Source organism: Mchenga conophoros, linkage group LG5 (genome assembly GCF_057382185.1).
Source record: "Mchenga conophoros isolate Kocher_MC1m ecotype Shallow Benthic linkage group LG5, M_conophoros_male_GT1.1, whole genome shotgun sequence".
Lineage (NCBI taxonomy): Eukaryota > Metazoa > Chordata > Actinopteri > Cichliformes > Cichlidae > Mchenga > Mchenga conophoros.
The window spans coordinates 2,096,726-2,119,048 of NC_140530.1; the positions used below are offsets into that span (position 1 = coordinate 2,096,726).

The 22,323-nt window shown below is 40.7% G+C and overlaps 1 protein-coding gene across 2 annotated transcripts in view; it reads right to left on the reverse strand.

Annotated features, from left to right (window-relative positions):
• Positions 1 to 22,089, reverse strand: part of fhit (fragile histidine triad diadenosine triphosphatase) — a 158,607-nt gene extending 136,518 nt beyond the window's left edge. The window contains exons 1-2 of one of the 2 annotated variants that reach the window (XM_085272821.1): positions 22,050 to 22,089; positions 6,970 to 7,036 (exon numbers count right to left, since the gene is read on the reverse strand). The gene's annotated coding sequence lies outside the window, so the exon portion shown is untranslated. Of the gene's footprint in view, positions 1 to 6,969; positions 7,037 to 13,736; positions 13,761 to 22,049 lie in introns of those variants that run through there. The other variant, XM_085272822.1, reaches the window with a different exon arrangement.
• Between the last annotated feature and the right edge of the window lie 234 nt (positions 22,090 to 22,323).

Here is a 22,323-nt window from a genome sequence, read left to right on the forward strand (position 1 = left end):
TATTTATACCTTTTAGATATAGATTTCCCCTGGGCAGCACAATTGAGCAGTGATTAGCCTGTGCTAATTACTAAGCTAAACCCTGATCTGTGTGGGTTCTCTCCAGGTCCCAGTGTCCAAAGACACACAGTTAGATTAACTGATGATTCTAAATCAGGAGTCGTCAACCCTGGGCACAGCTGGCACGCGAAGGGTTAACTGATGGCACCACCATAGCTGGACTGGCCATCGGGTATTTGCCCAGTGGGCCGATAGTGATTTTTTGTTTTATTTTATTTTATTTTATTTTTTATTTTTGTAACAGTATAAACAATGAAAGGTGGTGGATTGGCCAGATGCTGGTCGATGCGTGAAAATAACTCTAATTTTTTGTCCCAGTCCAGCCCTGGGCACGACACGCAGTGAATTAATCTGAGAAGGTGTTTTTTGCAGACGGACCCAATCTGAAGCAAGCCCTCATTGAGGAGCAGCGATTCCACAGTTCCAGTTAACTGGATGGTGAGCCAATCCAAAATTGAATAGGATTTGCCGAGGTTTTATGAAGCCAAAGTTTCGTTCCCATTGAAGCTTCAGATACCTGCAGGACTACGAACTTTCTTCCTCCATCGGAGTGTGGTAGGACAAACATTAAACAAACTGAACGGGCCCCAACGATCCATCAGTTACCAGACATTATTCACTCATACATTTGACTCAGAGAAAGCTGTATGCGCGCACTTTTATTTAGTTTGTTATTTTGGGGGAAATATTTTGTATTTTATTTTATTGCTTTCATTACATTTGTTGCAGCTGCTGTGTGTCAAATATAACAAATTTGTGAACAGTCTATTGTGGTGTGGTCTCTCCTTATTGGTGTTTATACTTTGGGCTCCTGCCGATCCTAGATCTTCTGATACTGGCTAGTGAGAGTTCGGTCATTCTTAATAATAATTCGTAAGTTGGGTTACAAGTGCACTTCGCAAATTAGCTCGCATAGACACATTAGTTGTGCCGCTTCCTAATGATGGTATCTCAGCTAACAACCCCAACTACCAGATTCAACTTGTAATTGGCTAAAATCACTTAGCCTATCGGTCAGAGGGACGTTGCTAGCTGGCAGTCTTTTCAAGCGATGTTGAAATTTCCACATTCTGACACTTCAAATGCTTCAGGAGCTGTCGGCTCAGCGCAGCATCAGCACCACGGATACATCCGTAGACTCGAGACAGAATTTACAATGTGTTTTTTGGACTTTCAGGTGTTTGGACCAATGTTTTCTTTTCTGATCAAACCAGAAAGGTTTGTCAGCTGGATTTGTCTCGCATTAACTGGTTGGACACAGAGGACATCGAAATGCAGCTGATGAACTGAAAAGCTCGACTCTGTGGGGTCAAAGTTTGCAGAACTACGAACGCAGCTGGAATCCACAGCTGTGCGTGTTCATGGAGCTGCATGTTCACCTGCTGGACATCACTACCTGACAGGTTTAACTGTCTTCAGAACATTGCAGAGGCCTTATTGACAGTGTTTGGCTCCACATGTCTGTGTGAGCAGGTTTTCTCACACATGAGTCCTCAGGTAGCCTCTGAATGCTGGACACTCGGAGACCACAGATCACATTAACATGTGTGTCTCTGTATTAACAAACATGCCATATTGGCCCAGTTTATTTTTCTTATCATTGTTGGGAGGAGACCATAAATAGCATTTGTATTTTCTGTTGTACAGTTCATTTGCTGTTATGGATAAAAAGTCTTTTTTTGTTTCAAAATAGCTGATAAGTATTCGCTGATAGCTGCCAACATCTGCGAACAAATATAATCCTATAAAGTTGTTCTATATAGTGTTTAACTGTTAATATAGAGCGCTATTAAATTTATTGCTAATGCAATCATATGACACATTGACCTCTGAGGAAATTTTAGATGGGACTTGTCATCAGAAAGGTTGCCGACCCCTGTTCTAAATTATCTACAGTTGTGAACGGCTGTTTGTCTCTGTGTGTTGGTCCTACAACAGACTGGCGACCTGTCCAGGGTGCACCCCACACCTTGCCCTATGGTAGCTGGGATTTATAAAAACCAGAGGTGCTCACTGGACAGACTTGAATGATAGAATCAATATATAATAGACCCAATATAAATCGATGAAAAGTTTTTGTTTTTTATGATCCCATTTTCATGGCTGCTATTCTAGACCTGTTGTGATGTTAGATCAGTCAAAACTAGACTGAACAGACTGCTACAGTTCTGGTATCTCGCTCATTATCCCAGCCTTCATTTTTATGTCAGCTATACACAAAATGTCATAACTGGAGGAGTTTAAGTAGCTCTGGAGCTAAAAAATATTCTCCATCCTTATTTATATGTTATGTTAAAACGTCACCTGTTGTACTGCTCTGACAGAATTCTGACTTTGGTGGAGTTGTTCTATAACTAAACTGATGGGAATGGAAATCTCAAAATCTAGAAGAGAAACCTAGTGTGTCTAAACAAAACACTCTGGGTTTGTACTGAATATGGGGCCAAGCACCTATTTAACTGTGCTGAATTGTCCATATTTAACTGCTAAAGAGCGATAACTCCATTTATCATGACATCAGCATCCTATCAGGCACTGAGAAGAGCTGCCTGTGCTTCTGATAGACTAGCAAAGGTCACATATTACTACAGCCCACAGTCACTGGCAAACTCATCAGAATACCATTGGTCACTGGATGCATTCACCAGTTTGCTAATCCAGACTGAATAAATCTATTTGTCAGATGTCAGTTATACACTTATTTCTAGAGATCAGAAGCTGCCGTCATATGCTGCCAGACTCGTTTAACTGTTGCACAACAAATTTCAGGATATTAAAAATAGTTTGGAATCAGATTCTCCTGCTAACCTAAGAGAATTAACAAGTTTCAGGACTTGATTATGACTGTCACTGAATAAGTTGCGGCCGCAACTACAGAAAACAAAAGGATGAAACAAACAATATTATATTTACAATCACGCTTAAGGTACAATAAGCTACTTATCACTAGTCCAGAAACATTATTATTGAGTTATAATCCATATTGAAGGACTTCATGATGGCTCAGCTTAAGATCCCCACAGTCAGCGTCAACCAAATAACCTTTATCACATCCACCGTCTCGGTGCTGTTAAAAAAGATGCCAACAAACCAAGATAAGTAACTGCTCAATTTAACCATTAAAAGCACAAAGAACTAGTGAAAAAAACAAGAAAAAGAACTGAAAGGAACTCACAATTATAAATGATCAATTCCCACTAGAAATTCAGGAAATATGCAAACGCCTCTTATATTGCTTTGCCACTCCTTACACAATAGCACCACTGCACATTAAAACTACACTTTTAATCATCACTCACACATGTCCAGACATGCACAGTCAACCATATATTTAATCAAAAACCACATATCCATATTCATCATATCTCTACAAATGTGGATCAAATGTTTCTGTTGGAAAATCTGTGGAGTTGGAAGTCGGGCAAAAATCATTCAAGTCTGGTAATCCACTGTAATTCTAAAGCAATACGTGGAAGAGTATGGCCTTTGTGATAGTTGGAGGTTAAACCGTCACCAGATGATTGAGAATACACTTAGGTCTGATCAAACATAGAACAAACATGGGAATTAAACAACAACACTAAGACAAAGTTTCTTATACAGCAGCTGAGACATGACAACATTGAATACAATAATAATTCTGGTAAATATCTGACAAACATACTTGATCAAAAAAAACAACAACAACCCAACAACAAGCACAGTTATCGAGGACTCAGCAAGTCTTCCCATAGTTCTACGAATAAAAATTTGGTTTTTTTAGGGGGGTGGGGGGGATTTTTATATAAACACCTCTGACCATGAACCAAATATGGAAGATATTCACAAATTCAGCAATACTAGAGTTCAATCATTTCTATTTGCAGCACTTGAAAAATTTGGGTTTGGAGAATCCTTTATTGGTTGGATAAAAGCATTTTACACATCCCCAAAGGCAGTCACCACTGACAGGTCAATGTCAGCTTCACTCTCCTGAATGCTATCAGGCAAAGATGTCCTGTGGCTCCATCTCTATTTGCATTACTCATTGAACCACTAGTTTACGCTATGAGATACAATAACAATACTAAGGGGATTTCAAACGTTAACACAGAACACAAAATTCTCTTTTATGCAGATGATGTGCTATTACTCCTTCAGGATCCTCATTCTTCCCTGTCCCAAATATTTACGTTTATAGATATCTTTTCAGAAGGGATAATCTCTTCACCCGAGTTTGCATGTCCATCACTTGAACTCTCATCTGGATTCTTTTCTAGTCAGCAGCTAAATGTGTCAGGATCCTGGGTCTCCTGACCCAGCGTTTTTAATTCTGTGTGATTTTTGTGTTTTGGTCGAGTACTTGTGTGATTTATTCTATGGTTTCTAGTTTTGATCCCTTGCCCCTCATGTTTCTCTGTGCCCCCTCTGTTCTGTGTAAAGTCCGTGTTTCTTGGTCTGTGTCTTTGCATGTTTTGAGTTTCTTGTGTTTTCTGTCACTCTGTATTGTGAATTATGTTCTCATGGTTGGTCTTTTGTTACTCCCTCGAGTCCAGTTTCTTGTGTTCCCTGCTCAGTATTTCCCTCCTTGGTTCTTAGAGTCCTCTGGCTTATGGTTTATGTTTCTGTGTTTCTTAGTTGCTGTCTCCACCGTGTCAAGTTCGCATCTCTGTGTTATACTTCCTGTTTTACTTTGAAGGTCCGTGTCTAATGTGAATGTGTCCTGCTTTGCTTCCTTGCCTCGTCAGTTCTGATTTCTCCCAGCTGTGCCCTCCTTCTGTGTCTCATTCCCCGCGTTACTTCCCGGTGTATTTAAACCCTGTGTTTCTCTGAGTTGGTGTCGTCCCTCATGCTGTGTGGATCTCCCTGTGAGTTTAGTTTGTTATTTCCCAGTTTAGTTTGCTTTGTATGCTCGTTTCCCCGTGCCAGCAAACAAAGCTGTGGTTTTGAGTTCATCCCTTGTGTCTGAGTCCTGCCTGCCACGCAGCGCTGCCTGACAAAATGTGACATTTCACACACTGAGAAACATCCTATAGCTGTCAGTGATCATGCTCCTGTGTCTTTAATAAGGTTATTTCACCAAGTAAAAACTGGAGATTTAAAACATCATTGCTTAAAGATTAATTCTTTTTTTTTTAAACTGTAGGATTTATATGTAGACTACAATGATCTGCCTGGAACATCAGCAATTGTTTTCTGGGAAAAAGTTAAAGCTGTGAGAGGTAAAATTTCATTTTCATCACATTAAAAAATCTAAGGAGCTGGAGAAGAAAGGCAGCTGGACCGCGTTGAGTCAACCATATATTTAATCAAAAAACACATGATGAATATGGATAGCTCTACAAATGTGGATCAGATGTTTCTGCCGCCTATGAAATTTCTGAGTTGGAAAATCAAATGTTTCATCTTTCATCTGAGAAGCTTCCTCAGTTCTAAGACAAATTGGTGGAGTTTCTCCTATGACATACAGCTGAGCCCGGTCCTGCGTGTTGACCCACTATTGACCATGTACCTAATCACATGAGCCAAGTTGTGAAAATGGGTGTGGGTCATTATCAGAAGAGGTTTTGGGTTCAGGAGATCTTAAAGCATGTGGTTATCCCAATTGGGCTTTCATCAAATCATCAAAGGTGTACAGTAAAGGAGGTCAGACACAAAGTAGGGAGAAAAAAGTTCAGGGATGGGTGGCTGCCCAATGTGGAGGAGTTTAAGCATCTCAGGGTTGTGTTCACAAGTGAGAAGGGAGCAGGAGATTAACAGATGGACTGAGACTACAGCTGCAGTGACACTGAAGCTGTAGCACTGTCCACTGTAGTGAAGAGAGAGCCCAGTGTAAAAGCATATTTTCCAGTCGATCTACATCCCTGTTCTCATGAGTTTTGAGTGACTGAAAGACTGAGAATATATAATCAGCAGAAATCTGCTTTCTCTGAAGGGTGGTTGGCCTCTCCCTTAGAGATAGAGTGAAGAGTGCAGTCATTCAAGTGGGGCTCGAATAGTGTAGAGTGCCAAACCTCTACATTAACAGAACTCAGACAAGTTGGTTCCGGCATTTTACAAGCATGCTTTTTCGGTGAGGTGCTTGTGATAGATTGTATGTCTTGGCTGGCCTGGAAATGCCCGTGTTTCTTTGGATAACCTGGATGAGGCAACTAGAGAGAAGGAGCTCTGGGCGTTTTTGCTTAGACCATGAAGGAAATGAAGGGGTTGTGGTAATAATAACAATAATAATAACAAGAAGAAAAATAAGATTATTATTATTACTCAGTACTCCACCAAAACACTAGAGTGTAATGCTTGCATACTGCACCGATTAGATGCTGTTTATAGACGTAATGATAGTGATCCTTCTTATTATCTGGCTGATTGTCTATGAGTTCTGAGCCTCCCTCCCTTCCTGTCGGGCTTGGTCTCCCTCCTCTTCAGAATGAAAGTCACTGAGTGAATTACTGAGGCTTCAGCCTGAAGCACTGTCAGTTCACAAACTCTGAATGAGCCATTTGCTTTAACACGGCTCCTCACAGGAGTGTGTTTGCAGCACAACTGATTTGCATTTATTTATTACTGATGATGAATACTCCACCTTGAAGGATTCCACTGGTGAGTTTGCATGTATTAATAACTAATTGTGTACACTTCAAATTGATGCCAACTGTTTTCAAAACAACTGTCAAAGATTGTTTTTCTCCCTAGAGCACAGAGAACAGACAGTACTCACATTTAACAATATGTTTGTTTTAGAAAATGTATTCCAAAATTATACTTTTAGATGTTTTCTTGTCTTTGCAAAGTTATGTTCATGTGTACTGAAATGTGCATGCTACGAAGACTGTGTTTTGTATCAAGTAGACACAGTTTGCAGCTATTTGCTTAAGTTTTTGTTTTCCACAGAATTGCAAAACAGCAGTGAGCTAGCGCTGTGATCTTTACCTTGAAGGATGGCTTCTCAGTGGTTCAGTAGACTGCTTGCGTTTGTGGCTGAGGCAGAATGTACATGCTGGGAAGGAGAAAGCAGAGTGGATGTTATTTTGATGTGAATGTAAGGACCAAAGAACCAACAAGGGGAGAGGTGGAGCACTCATATTCAGTTTTCTGCTCCTCCACATTAACCCTCTTGGTGGAAATCAGATGGCAGCTCCACTGACCTTGTACAGTGTGCATAGACACACTGATGGCTTACAACTGAGGAATTATTACAGCCAGCAGCCTCTCTTTCTAACTTTCTATTACTGTTATTTTTAAACAGTACTGATGGGCACAGAAATAGAAGAAGCCTGATTATGTAAATAAATTTGAAGTCATTCTCATTAACTACCTAAACTGTGGTACCCACATCTAACAAAGTTACACAATACTTACAAACACTTGCCAAAATGGCAACACTGACATTTTATTTTTGGAACCATCTAAAATCCTTTGTCACGTTAGAACTCAGTAAGTCAGCACTCTTCCCCCTCCCCTCCCTAAGTTTTATTAGATGACAGCAGCAATAAACCCTCTGCTGCCACAATCATGGGATGATATCAAAAATAGAGGATGATAACAACTTGCACGCATGATTTCCTGTCTGATGTCTTCTTGTGGCAGCAGAGCTAAGTCAGCATGTCAGAGAAGGAGCTCCACTGTGATGGAGAACACTTTGTTCATTCCAACACATCTTTAAAAGTGTCCAGTTTGCAGCCAATCACAGAGCTACCTTTATTCAGTCACCAGCTCTAATGCTGCTCTTCAAGCAGACCACAGCAAAGTTCATCACAGTTGCCAAAACCGAGTTACAGAAAATCGTCCTGTTGCTGCATTGACTGAAGGGTCTCAGCTTCCATAAGAAAAAGAGCCAGTGCATCTGCATTAGAGGCATCTTCATAAAATAGCTCCAGTACCAGTGCCACAACTGACATACTGGTGAAAAGCTGGTAATATATATTGAGTGTTTAGATCTACTGTAGTGATACACAAGTCAAGTACTCTAGACCACTCCACCTGTGCTCCACTGTGAGTATGAAGTCTTTATGGTTAATGCCAGTGCCCTTAAGTCTATCATCGTCACTCTAAACAAACAATTGCATTATTTGCTGCTCAGAGATGGTAAAAACAGTCCTTGAGTTATTTTCAGCCCTGAGTCTTGATTCTACACAAAAACAGGCAGTTTTTTTGTTTGGTTTTCTTTTTTGTGTACAACAGTATTTTCACACTTCTTACTCATCTTTGAAAAAGAACCCGTTATGGAATGACTAAATGCAAGGTGTTTAATACTTTAACAGTTCAGATGGTAGAATTACTGTGGGCAGTAATATTCGCCTGATTTTTTTTGCCGTCCAGAGAGACAGACAGAAAGGCCAGGGTCCAGCCTACTTGTAAAGCAGGTTAACTCATATATTGCTAGGGTCTCCAAGGCAAACTGGTCCTGGTTGAAGGACCAGAGAAGCGATTTAGATGCCTACGATGAGTAATAGAGCAAGGGAACGGTTTACCCTGCCTGGGATAGGGTTAGCAGCTCTGTCGGGCCCCTGCTGGGGGGCCTTTGGGTCTCGGGTCTGTGGACTCAGAGCTCGGTCTGCTCTGGCACAGACAGCTGCCACAGGCTTCTACACTGTGGCTGCTGGGTGACGCTTAAGTTGATTGTTGCTGTGTTGTTTTTGTTTTGCTTGTGTTTCACTGGCTCTCTTCACCTTTCCTTCTGTTAACTTTCTTCCCAACTTCTCTTTTCTTATTCTTTCTCTTTCCCATCCCCCGGTCCTGTACATTCTGACTGTAATAACTTAAAATCAAAAATATAAAAAATAAATAATAAAGATTGAATAAACTATGAAAATCAAGTAGACCAGTATAGTAAAAGCCGTAATGGGCAACAAACTAATCATGTGATTCAGGTGTGTTGACCCAGGGTGATATCTAAAACCTGCAGGACACCGGCGCTCGAGGCCTGGAGTTGCCCTCCCCTGGTCTACAGGAATCAAGACTGGGACCAGTAAGATGCAGGAGGAAAAATGGAGTATCCACTGAGTGGGCCACAAGAGCCTAGGTTGTTGGAAACAATGCCTAGATGGCTACTGCTGAGACTTGCCTACCACCAACTACGTTTGATGGACAGGTAGGTGGAGACAGATAACACCAAGAGATATTCTGATAAGTCTCTAGAAAAATAACAAAGGCAAACCTAAGAAAGAAGTTTCATACATGAAGCAGAGGCAAGGAAAACAAACTATATGACGTATTGTTGTGGCATGAATAAAAGATGCATAATTGACACAGGCCTCTTACATTATCCATCCTTGTTTGCAAATCTCCATGTGAAGTTATGACGTTAAGCAGGTCAATCAATCTGAGGGACACGGTGTCACTTATCTAATGACGAAAGATCAAATGCAGCCATTCTCAAATTAAATTTGAACCGCTGGCTCCACTAGCCTTTGGTACCAATGTAAAACTGCCACTGGTGTAAATTAACTTTGTCTGTCGTTGAGCATCAAGTACAATGGCAAACTGCAAACCTGAAATTTTTTTCATTTACATGCTAAGTTTTGTTTCTTATGGCCAGATGGTTCCTATTAGGGGTGGAGGATTCATGCAAGCTTCCTTAATAGCAATGAAGAGAACAGCTAATTAAATACAATTTTACAATAAATGATTCTAAAAATTAAGAAAATTAAAGTTGAGAGAATTTTAGTGCCAGCTCAGGTGTCAGCAATTCAAATTTGAATTCAAATGTTTCAGTGCGGCAGTTAGCCACATTGTGCAGTTATCATAACATATATAGGAAGCCTTATGATGACTCTTTATTGTGCCCTAGCAAACGTTAATGTCATGCAGTGCCTATGCCCCTATCCTCACTGCATCTGATCAGAGGAGCCCAAAGGATGAGCCCTGGCTTCTTCCTTGGTGATTTCAAAACTAGGATGCCATCACTTGCATTATCGAAGACAATAGTCCATAGGCTACTTGAGCTGTGTACTTATCACAGCGTGTGCATCATGAATAGCTGTGGAAACAGCAGCGCAGTGTTATGGCAGCACCCCATTACCAGAACACGGTGTTAAGTGTTCAACACATCAGACCATGCCTCGCAAGACAGACAGCACGACGCAGAGTTGAGTATCATTCACAGCATGAACAATGGGATAAAGAAGACACTAGGGCCTGATGTAAAAGGTTTCACCCCCCTCAGATCACAGGATCCGAGAAACAAATGGCCCAATAGCTGGAGCTGCGTGCAGTTATATTCTGCACCATATATTCTTCATTCACCTCTGATGTCAGCAGCACACCAAACCTGAGATTCTGGCGTTTTGGGCAAAATAAATTTATATTTAAAAATCGATTCAGGATTTTTAAAGACTCGATACCACATTATCCAAATTAGAATAGATTTTAATCGATAATCAAAAACCACCCCTACATCTGATGCTTTAATGACTTGCTGAAGTAGATCTGCATTATGTGAATCTCTTGTACTAATACTAACAGTAACAGTAACATAATAATAACAGCAAAGAAGCTTAAGTTTATATACGGTGGGAAAATATCATAATAGAAACCTGTGAAGGTTCTCAGTTATCCAGGTCATCGTAGTCAAAGGAGCTTGCAAAGAAAAGCGTCTGGACTTCTTTAAGTTGCTTGAAGACGTTTCACCTCTCATCCGAGAAGCTTCTTCAGTTCTAAGGTCAAATGGTGGAGAGTCCCAGATATAAACCTAGTGGGAGTTTCCCCCCACAGAGGGACAAAAGGACCCCCTGATGATCCTCTAATCGCCTGAGCCAAGGTGTGAAACTGGGTGTGGGTCCCAATCAGCCAGAGTTTCGGGTGAGTTCATTGTGAAACCTGGCCCCACCTTATCATGCGAATTCCTGAGGTCAGATTGCTGGGTCTGAAATGCAACACGCTCAGACAAAAACTGGTTCACCCGAAAGACAAAACTCCAAAACACAGACTTAACAATGTGGTGTTTGCTGTACAGTGCAGCAAGGAATGCTCAGACCTCTACATTGGAGAGACCAAACAGCCACTTCACAAGCGCATGGCACAACACAGAAGAGCCACCTCCACAGGACAAGACTCAGCAGTCCATCTGCATCTAAAGGTCAAAGGTCACTCTTTCGAGGATGCCAATGTTCACATGTTGGACAGAGAGGCCAGATGGTTTGAAAGAGGAGTGAAAGGAGCATCTATGTCCACTGTGAGCGACCATCTTTGAACAGAGGCGGGGGTTTACGACACCAACTCTCTGCCATCTATAATCCAGTTTTGAGATCCTCCCCAGACGCCTTAACGCCCACTCACATCCTGGGCCATCTCATCTCAGGAATTCGCATGATAAGGTGGGGCCAGGTTTCACAATGAACTCACCCGAAACTCTGGCTGATTGGGACCCACGCCCAGTTTCACACCTTGGCTCAGGCGATTAGAGGATCATCAGGGGGTCCTTTTGTCCCTCTGTGGGGGGAAACTCCCACTAGGTTTATACAGTGGGGCAAAAAAGTATTTAGTCAGCCACCGATTGTGCAAGTTCCCCCACTTAAAATGATGACAGAGGTCAGTAATTTGCACCAGAGGTACACTTCAACTGTGAGAGACAGAATGTGGAAAAAAAATCCATGAATTCACATGGTAGGATTTGTAAAGAATTTATTGGTAAATCAGGGTGGAAAATAAGTATTTGGTCACCTCAAACAAGGAAAATCTCTGGCTCTCACAGACCTGTAACGTCTTCTGTAAGAAGCTTTTCTGTCCCCCACTCGTTACCTGTATGAATGGAACCTGTTTGAACTCATCATCTGTATAAAAGACACCTGTCCACAGCCTCAAACAGTCAGACTCCAAACTCCGCCATGGCCAAGACCAAAGAGCTTTCGAAGGACACCAGGAAAAGTATTGTAGACCTGCACCAGACTGGGAAGAGTGAATCTACAATAGGCAAGCAGCTTGGTGTGAAAAAATCAACTGTGGGAGCAATCATCAGAAAATGGAAGACATACAAGACCACTGATAATCTCCCTCGATCTGGGGCTCCACGCAAGATCTCATCCCGTGGGGTCAAAATGATCATGAGAACGGTGAGCAAAGATCCCAGAACCACACGGGGGGACCTGGTGAATGACCTGCAGAGAGCTGGGACCAAAGTAACAAAGGTCACCATCAGTAACACACTCCAACGGCAGGGAATCAAATCCCGCAGTGCCAGACGTGTTCCGCTGCTGAAGCCAGTGCATGTCCAGGCCCGTCTGAAGTTTGCCAGAGAGCACATGGATGATACAGCAGAGGATTGGGAGAATGTCATGTGGTCAGATGAAACCAAAGTAGAACTTTTTGGTATAAACTCAACTCGTCGTGTTTGGAGGAAGAAGAATACTGAGTTGCATCCCAAGAACACCATACCTACTGTGAAGCATGGGGGTGGAAACATCATGCTATGGGGCTGTTTTTCTGCCAAGGGGACAGGATGACTGATCCGTGTTAAGGACAGAATGAATGGGGCCATGTATCGTGAGATTTTGAGCCAAAACCTCCTTCCATCAGTGAGAACTTTGAAGATGAAACGAGGCTGGGTCTTCCAACATGACAATGATCCAAAACACACCGCCCGGGCAACAAAGGAGTGGCTCCGTAAGAAGCATTTGAAAGTCCTGGAGTGGCCTAGCCAGTCTCCAGACCTCAACCCCATAGAAAATCTGTGGCGGGAGTTGAAAGTCCGTGTTGCTCGGCGACAGCCCCAAAACATCACTGCTCTCGAGAAGATCTGCATGGAGGAATGGGCCAAAATACCAGCTACTGTGTGTGCAAACCTGGTAAAGACCTATAGTAAACGTTTGACCTCTGTTATTGCCAACAAAGGTTATGTTACAAAGTATTGAGTTGTATTTTTGTTATTGACCAAATACTTATTTTCCACCCTGATTTACGAATAAATTCTTTACAAATCCTACCATGTGGATTCATGGATTTTTTTTTCACATTCTGTCTCTCACAGTTGAAGTGTACCTCTGGTGCAAATTACTGACCTCTGTCATCATTTTAGGTGGGGGAACTTGCACAATCGGTGGCTGACTAAATACTTTTTTGCCCCACTGTATCTGGGACTCTCCACCATTTGACCTTAGAACTGAAGAAGCTTCTCGGATGAGAGGTGAAACGTCTTCAAGTAACTTAAAGAAGTCCAGACGCTTTTCTTTGCAAGCTCCTTTGATCATAATAGAAACCTGAAAACATTTGCTGGCTCAAAGACCAGCCTCGTACTGTAAAGCAGCAGCTCTGTGAATGACTTTGGCCATTCACAGAGCTGCATGGACATATTAATGGATTTGAATTAATATGTCCTGTCATAGTTCTGGGTCAGTTTGACCCAGTATTTTGAGTTCTCATGTTTTGGTTTGATTTTGTATTGTATTCTGATTCGTGTCCTTTCTTGATTATTATTAGAACTCTATGTTTCAGTTTATTCTGGTTAAGGCTTTAGTTCTTAGGTTTTGTTTTGGTGCCCTCGTTTTTCCTGCCGGTGTAGTTCAGAGTCTAGTCTGCGTTTGTGTTGTTATTTCCTGTTTTATTGTGAAGGTCCATGTCTTATGTCAGTGTGTCTAGCTTCGCTCCCCCTGTCTCATAAGCCCTAATCTCTCCCAGCTGAGTCTCCCTTCTGTTTTCCATTCTCTGATTGCGCCCCAGTGTATTTAAGTCCTGTCTTTCTCTGTGTCAGTGTCGTGTCGTACCATCAGATTGTGCCTGTGAGTTTCTGTTCTCAGGGTTCCTTGTTCAGGTCATGTTTTGTTCATTGCTGGCAATAAAGCTGCGGTTTTTAGTTGCAATCCGTCTACGAGTCCTGCATTTGGATCCTCCCCTCTGCCTACCCGCACAGAGTCCTGACAGAACGACGTGACTAGCATGGGTCCAGCAGACTCGCGCGTCGCCTCAGATTGGGAGTATCTCGCACAGCTGTGGGATTACTACAGGAGGATAACCCAGGCTGCGGACCCCTACAAGAGGCAACTGGAGGTAGTGTTTGTTGATCACTTTTTGTTAGTGATGGCCAAATGAAGCTTTCTGAAGCTTGTATTGAAAACGGTTCATTACTCGAAGCTTTTCAACACAGTCCTCTCTGGTGACATCCAAACCATTAAGAGCAGCTTGAATCCACAAAATAAAACCAACTGCTTCATTATGATTGCTCACTCTACAGAGTGGGATTCTGTCTGATATTGGGCCGCCGTTGTGTTGCTTTGAACGTGTATTTTTTTGGTGGTTTAAAAAAAAAAGTGTTTTATTTGTTTAATAAATTTTGACCAGTAAACATGTTCAAACATGCACCATGGTGTGGTCTTTCTTTGCTTGTGACTTCTTGATGTTGGTAAATACTGTGATGGCATGCCACACATGGTAAGCTCCACACCTCACCACCTGTTGATTCACTTTAGTTTAATTTACAGTCACTACTTTAAAATATTCTATTTATTGTTCAATATCGTTTCTTTATTAAATGTATTCATTTTTCCATCACACCTTCCAATGTTTATATGGCGTGCACACATATTAACCTTGCAAGGTCAAAGTTCTGTTTTATGTTATATTAATACATCTATCTTTGTTTGAGTTACCTGGGGGTTGGTGTCTCCTCCTGTCTGGCAAAAGGTGTGGCAAAGGGCTGGGAGACCTGAAGTACTACTGACAGCCTAATTGGATTGCACCACATGCTTCATTGCCTGGGGGGTGTTTCATGTTTGTTTAAATGTTTTGTATTAGTTGGTTATATGGCAGCCATCTTGTTTTCCCCCGTGTGTGTCATTTGGTTTAGCTAAACCAGTATTTAAGTCCCCCTGTGTGTCATTTCAGCAGGTCAGTTTACCATATGTTTGTTTGAGGTTTTGTTAATTATTATCTTGATTTTAGTCTATTGAGTTGACCTCTTTTATTGGTCTCCCTGTTTAAGTTTTGGCTTTGTTAAATATGTTTTCATATTTTTGAGTCAATAAAACCCCTTTTTTGAATTGAAACCACCTGTGTCCTTTATGCTTTACTGCTTGGTCCCTGACAAATACAATAATTGAAAAATACCACGTTCTCTGAGACTTCAGGCATATAGTCCCTTCGTCGTCCATCGTCACTATTAAATTATATATACATATAATAATGTACAACACATTATGGAGTATGCTTCTGCTCTGAGGTCCCGCCTCCATGCACTTATGCAGTTAATCGCTAGACGGGTGTATTTATAAATAATATTATATTAGGGAAATTTTCCCAGACATATTTTTGACCTGGGGGTAGAACTGATTGTGAAATGGAAAAGGAAAATGCTTATGAACTTGCAAATTAAAAACATGATGCATTTAAAGTAGCCCTTTTCCATTTATATTTAAGAAGAGAATTTGTTCTAGTGTGCGATGGCTGAACCTGTTCCTTTTCGTGGAGATCATTTCTCCTGCCTTAAGGAAAATCCCTTCACATGGCACAGAGGAGGCTGGAGTGCAGAGAAACTGGTAGAGATGCAGGTATACAGTCTACCTGGGCCCCACAAACTATCAGCCAAAGAGAATAAATACATTCAATTGCTGCACATTTGGCAGACTAACATTTTCAGATTAATTAAACAAAATATATATTTTCACAACATTACATGTAAAGAGTCAAGTGGAAGTTTTTCTAAAGTTATTTAATGATATTTATATTATGGAAGCAGAGTTTTGACATTTTACCTTTTTCCAGTTTTCAGATAAAATAAACACGCACAAAACAAAAGCAAACGGCCAGAACACAAAGCTGGAAAACCCACCGGATTGACAAAAATCAACTCAAAATCCTCCCACACAACAGAACCTCCTCTTTTCCTCACTGGTTCCAAATCTCTCAGTGGAATGATCAGTGGTTCGCTATCTGTCACCATCAAAACACCACAAATCCCCCGAATGATTCGCTTCCTTATAAACCATTGAATCAGACACCGAAGCAGTTAGGCTCTAAATGAAGCTTCAGACGTCACTGATCACGTGACTCTGGCCAAACGAATCAAGCTTCGACACAGTCTGAAGCAGTGTGTTGATTTTTTTGACACATGCTTCAAGCGGGCCATCACTACTTTTTGTCATCCACTACCTCCACTGTCAGTTTTATGGACATAAAAGGACTAAAGCATATCATTACAGAGCTGAGGGCGAGGCTCTGTTTGGCATGGGCGGTCCGGGCAAGGGAAATTCAGTGTCTGTTAATCTAACAACTCTGATTTCTGAGTCAGTGGGTTTTGAAGATGTTGACCAGTAGTCAGTGAACTTGGAAGTAATCAACCGTATCAGGTAGCTCAGAGCCTGGAGGTTTAGGGTTAGTCGACGCAGTGTTAGTGGACCTTTCGGCCCAGTCAGAGAGACAGAGATTCTCCCCAGGGCTTCCCCAGAGGCTGAGTTTGAGTCAGTTGCCACGTCTGGAGAAAGTAGAGCCTGCTAGGTTTCTGCCGTCAGTCCAGCCTGTAGTTCAGTCCTCTAGTCAGCCGCCCAGCAGCAGCCATCGGCTCAGTCAGCCGCCCAGCAGCAGCCATCGGCTCAGTCAGCTGCCCAGCAGCCGCCATCGGCTCAGTCAGCCGCCCAGCAGCAGCCATCGGCTCAGTCAGTACTAAGGATTTCTGTGCTGTCGGCCTCCGGGTCGGCTTCCTGAACTTCTGATTTTTGGACTTGTGTTTGACCCAGTTTCGTTTCGTCTCCTACTGCTGAGATTTTGATTTCTTGAACTGTTCCCTGGTCTCCAGCATTTTTGTTTTGGACTGCTTCCTTGTGTTTCTGGAACAATGCTCCCTCTTTTGTTTTGTTTCCATTCTCTGATTACGCCCCAGTGTATCTAAGCCCCGTGTTTCTGTGTCACGTCGTACCCTCAGACTTTGCCTGTGTGTTTCTGTTCTCAGGGTTCCTTGTTCAGGTCATGTTTTGTTCATCGCCTGCAATAAAGCTGCGGTTTTGTCCTGCATTTGCATCTTCACCTCTGCCTGCCCGCACACAGAGCCCTGACATGTCCAGTATGCTGACATGTTGCTATGTTCATAATCATAACACTATCAGGTGATAAATGATCTTATTTTGAAATTGGGGGGGGGACTATTCATACAGCACCATATCACCTGACAAACTCCAGGTCAGTGTGACATGTGGATCCATCATACAAGGTTTCAAGAAATTCAACTCTTTGACATTTCCAAAATTTGCGTATTGATTACTATAAAATGTGGCCTAATGTTAACATCTGCTGACAATAAGACTGACATCGTGCCAGCAGCTTTACAGAGCCAACAATTTTTGGTAAATTATTGTCACAGAAATGGAATAAAGTTAAAGTACCATAAGGCAAAGGGAACTACTTTTCTGCTCTATGCGCTCCTTCTTTCTTGCACTCCCTCTGGACTGGCAGTAGGTACAACTCAGAAAAAGCTGTCTGTGCATGTCAATGTCAGTTTTGTCTACAGAACATTAAAAAGCAAAGGGGGGGGGACATAGATCAACTAATAAAAAAGATAACGTAAAACCTGATGAGGCTCAAACTGAACTTGAATTAAAAGTCGAGGTAAATAAGAGAATTTTAAGATAGGATTTTAAAGACTGTATACACTCTGCAGTATGAATATCAAGTGGGAGGTTAATCCAGACAATGCAACTAAGAAATCCATCCATGCTTTAATTAAGACCTTGGCTGCATGCAAGAGCATTTAGATCGATGGTGTAAGTTTTGTTATATAAATTCATGCAGCTGATTGCCATAACATTTTAAACTATGCAAGTAAAAGAAAACTCTTAAAATCAATATGAAAATAGACAAAGAGCCAGTGTAAACTTGCTAAAACTGGAGTGATATGATCACGCCATCTAATACCTGTTACAGGACATGCAGCAGTGCTTTGGACCAACTACAAGCGACGAACAGAGGAATGTTCAGAGAACAGCAGTAGTCCAATCTAGAGGTGATGAAGGCATGGACAGGTTTTCCTTTTGGAGGAATAGTATTTTGCTTTGACATATCAAATTTTAGCATTTAATATCAGTAAACTAGTACCAAAATCGTGTTTAGATGTTAAAGAGATGAGAATATTAAAAGTCCTTCCATACAATCAGAAAACAATGCAAAAGTAATACAGGCACATGCAAATGCAGTGGCCACATCATCCTCACTGTACGGCTGGCACAGTGAGGTACTTCATGTCCATCTCTAAGTGCCTCTTGTTCAAAAAAGCAACTTTAAAACGCCCCTTATCTTGAGATGCATACACATCATTACCACTTTTTGAAAACGTGTATTTGCAGCCAATGTTGGGTTTAACTCATATTTATTGCATTACAAAGTTACCATAATAAACTTTCAATTTTTGTAACATGTAACACACTACTGTATTAAATTCAGTAAACACTAAAAGGCATGTGTCCTCATTTGGGAGGCGATGTGGTTTCTGTTGTTTGGAGGTAATTATTTGATAATGTATGTTAGCTCATGTTACACAGTAGCTCAAAAGTAATGTAAGGAATGGTATCACAAATTAGTTCAGTTCATTTTTTTTTTTTCAAACATGTGCCTTCACAGTCATTACAAAATATCATTCTATTCTTTTGTTTGGAAAGGAGTAGGCAGAAGTATACTTATTAGTCCCCACCCCCTCAAGTTTTACCTCTCATTGATTTAATTTTCTTTTAGCCTTAAATTAAACAAACAACATATGAAGCAAAAGTAAAGCAAAGACAAAACAAAACAAATAAAGAAGCCCGACCACAGTATAGTTACTTTCATATAAATAAGGACTGAATGGTAACATTTGCAGATTCACAATGAGACAAACAAACTAAAAGACTATTATGAGCAACATTACTGCCCTGGGTTAACCCTGTGTTCTTCATTCTTATATTTGCTAAGAGTGTGTTTTTTATATTTCATTTTAAACTGGTTTATGTTGTTACTTTCTTTCATTTCTTCTGTTAAACTGTTCCATAGTTGAACTCCTGCTACAGAGAAACATACTTTTTAAAGTTGTTCTAATTACTTTGTATTTTTAAATTCCATTTCCCTCTTAAGTTATACCCACCTTCTCTTTCTATAAACAATTTACAGATTTCTTTTGGAAGCGTTTTATTTGTTTTACTTTATATATTATTTGCGCTGTTTTAAACTCCACCAAGTCCTGGAATTTAATAGCTTGCATTTTGAAAAATAGTCCATTTGTATGATCCCTGTACCCTGTTTCCCCAGACCTCTACACAGTAGCTCGTATACAGCAGTAGTAAAGCACAGTATAATATATGCAGGGCTTTCTGATCCAATATTTGCTTTGCTTTCCCCAGGACAGCAATGCCCCGTGCCAATCTCCCTCGAACATAAGTAATATGTGGTTTCCAACAGACCTTGTGGTCAATGATCACACCAAGAAATTGTATTTCATTTACTCTTACTAAACAAACATTGTCAACACATATTTCTACTTTGATATTCTTCTTTTGGTTTCCAAACAACATCAATTTGGTTTTATCTAGATTCAATGATAATTTATTTATATCAAACCACTTCTTTAACATTGTTAATTCCTGTGTGATCATCTCCAAAACTTGTGGCAATTCCACATCTGAAAACAGTACAATTGTGTCATCTGCAAATATTACAAACTTTTAATTCTGCGAGACTCTGCACAGACTATGTACATAATAAACGATGTACTCCACAAGCAATATGCATCATATTAGATTTATATTCATCTATTTGTACATATTGTTGCCTATTCCCTAAACAGCTTTTTAACCAGTCCAAAACCACTCCCCTAAACCCGTACCTTTCCAGTTTTTATAATAGAATTTCATGATTAACAGTATCCTGTGCGTACCTCTTATTATCCATACATTCTGTTATCTCTTCCATTAAGTCTATCAATGCATAGTTGTTGATCTGTTGTTTCTGAACCAATACTGATTATTTTTCAGCAATTCATTAAATGTAGTATTATTATTGTTATAATTAAGTAATGGAACACTCCCCCCCCCCCCATGGAATGAGTCGTGTGTGTGTAATTGTGGATTACAATTACAACATCACTTAAAAAACGAATCTAAAAATATAAACTCAAAAAATCATTTTTGTGTGAGGTCCCACTGTTACCTCCATCATTGCAGACATAAGTACAGAAATTACTACCAGCACAGCAGAGGTCTGAGTTTCCAGGTTGCCAGAGCCATATCTAGAAATTAAAGCTGCAAAAAGCAATGATAGGGCCCTTACAACCTGGGGTACCTTGAGATATGCTGCAGCTGGATTATGCTGATAGCAGAGCAAGATGCAGTTTCGGGTTTTCTTGCAATAATTTAGATTAAACTTTAATTGACTTTTGCATAAGCAGGTTATTTAGGTTAACCGGTAATTCTATATTACCCATAAGGGTGCTGAATTTCAGACATGTAGTGCTGGAGCAGCTTCATTGAATGCTGGTAGGTGGCACACTGCCACACTCAGTAGTAAAGCCCATAAAACAGCCTTCATCACGTTGCAGCTAACGTTTATTTTAACCACATGAGGTGAATAAGAAGAAGTCCATCAAAATAACTAAAAACATTAAATTATTTAGTTCTCACTAGGTCGAGCTCAAACTATCCCTGACTACTGGCATAAAGATGCGCTCAGGTTGGGACTTCAGTGAAACATGAAGTTTGGGGCAGACTGAACAATGCGTAACAAGCCTCCGGTGCTTTATGGACTAACATCGAAATTCATCATGCTTTCAGAGCCATTTAATGACAACACACAGTTGTATAGGTAAAATTAGACCAGGGTTTTCTGACTACATTTTAGATTACTTTGTTCATTCACCTTGAAGCTGTGCCTTAAAGCCTGAAATAAGAAATATTTGCTAGAAAATTAAAGTTTATTGAACCATCTGATAAATTTGTTTAAAAAAAGATTTTATTTATTTTCATTTCTGTACATGATTTATAATTTGTATCACATTTGCTACATCTGACTTTTTTTTTTTTTTAGATTTGCTTAAAGATGTATTGTGCAATTTTGTATTTGGTTTTTGAGAGGAAAAAATCACACTGATGATGTAACAGCCTTGAAAACTCACCCAAAAATTTTTTTGTCAAATACGACACAGCAGTAAGCATTACGGTTTAAGTGTAAAATATGACCTTTCCTGTTGCCACTATGACCATCATCAAACATTACTATTATTATTGTTTCTATTACACTATTATTGTGGACCCTTATCAGAGCAGATAAAAAAGGGGCCTTTACAGTTCTCATGCCCTAAATATTTAAGCTGCAATAACTAAAAAGCCCAATAAGTACGACACAATGGCTTCAACAAGGGACAAACATACTCTAAATGAATGCAATACATTAAATGAAAGGTGAAATGTAAATAATATCAAGCATGGCAGTAAGTTGTTGGGCCATCCCAGTTTCTTTTTTCCTTAGCACTGAATCCCCAAGTCACTGTAGGGATGGCACACGATTTCATGACTGTAAAATCAATGGCTTAACCCTTCCCTTGTGTCCTATGAATGGGGCAGGTCCGATGGTTTATCACACGTAAACGTGAGCAGCCTTTTATCTTCAGTGACAGGTAAACTTTAACCATGACAGGTAACAGCTCCCACAGCACAACCAACCCTTAGACACTGCGGTGTGGAGGGGGGGGCATATTTCTGTAAAACGTTGTGAGCAGCACATGGGAAGGACGGGTCAGCTGACCACACGCAGTTTTCAGTGGATATCTGCGTGTCAGTATCGCGCTCGCTGACTCATTATTTTACTTTCAAACACGAGCCTTCAGCTAGCCAGGCTGGCTAATTTAAAGGGACTGTTAATCTCGCGGATGTTTGCGGTATACATTGTCACGTGGAGCACAGGAAATCGCGTACCGGGTCTTGACCGGTTATTGTTCAGTAAAGATTTTGTTAAAAATCACGGGCACGTTTACAGTTAAGAAAAAACAACAAGATAACAGAGACATGCCGACAGGAGCTAGTGAGCTAGTGCTAAAGGCACTTTCAAAACAAGTAAATGTTCGACACACTCACCGTCTGTCAGACAGCTTCACCCACGTGCATTATGGGAAGTGTAGTTGTATGAACGAGTTGTAGACCGAAAAACATGTTTGAAAAACTACAAGTACCAGAGGGCATGAGGGACGATCTTTATGTGGCGTTCACAGCCAGGAGGAATATTTTTCACAGATTCGACAGATTATTTTCTGTAATCATTTAACTGAAATATGCTTTCGGTTAAAATATTGATTGGATGTGAGAAACAAAGTATGACACAAAAATGATGCAACTTACATCCAGAATAACA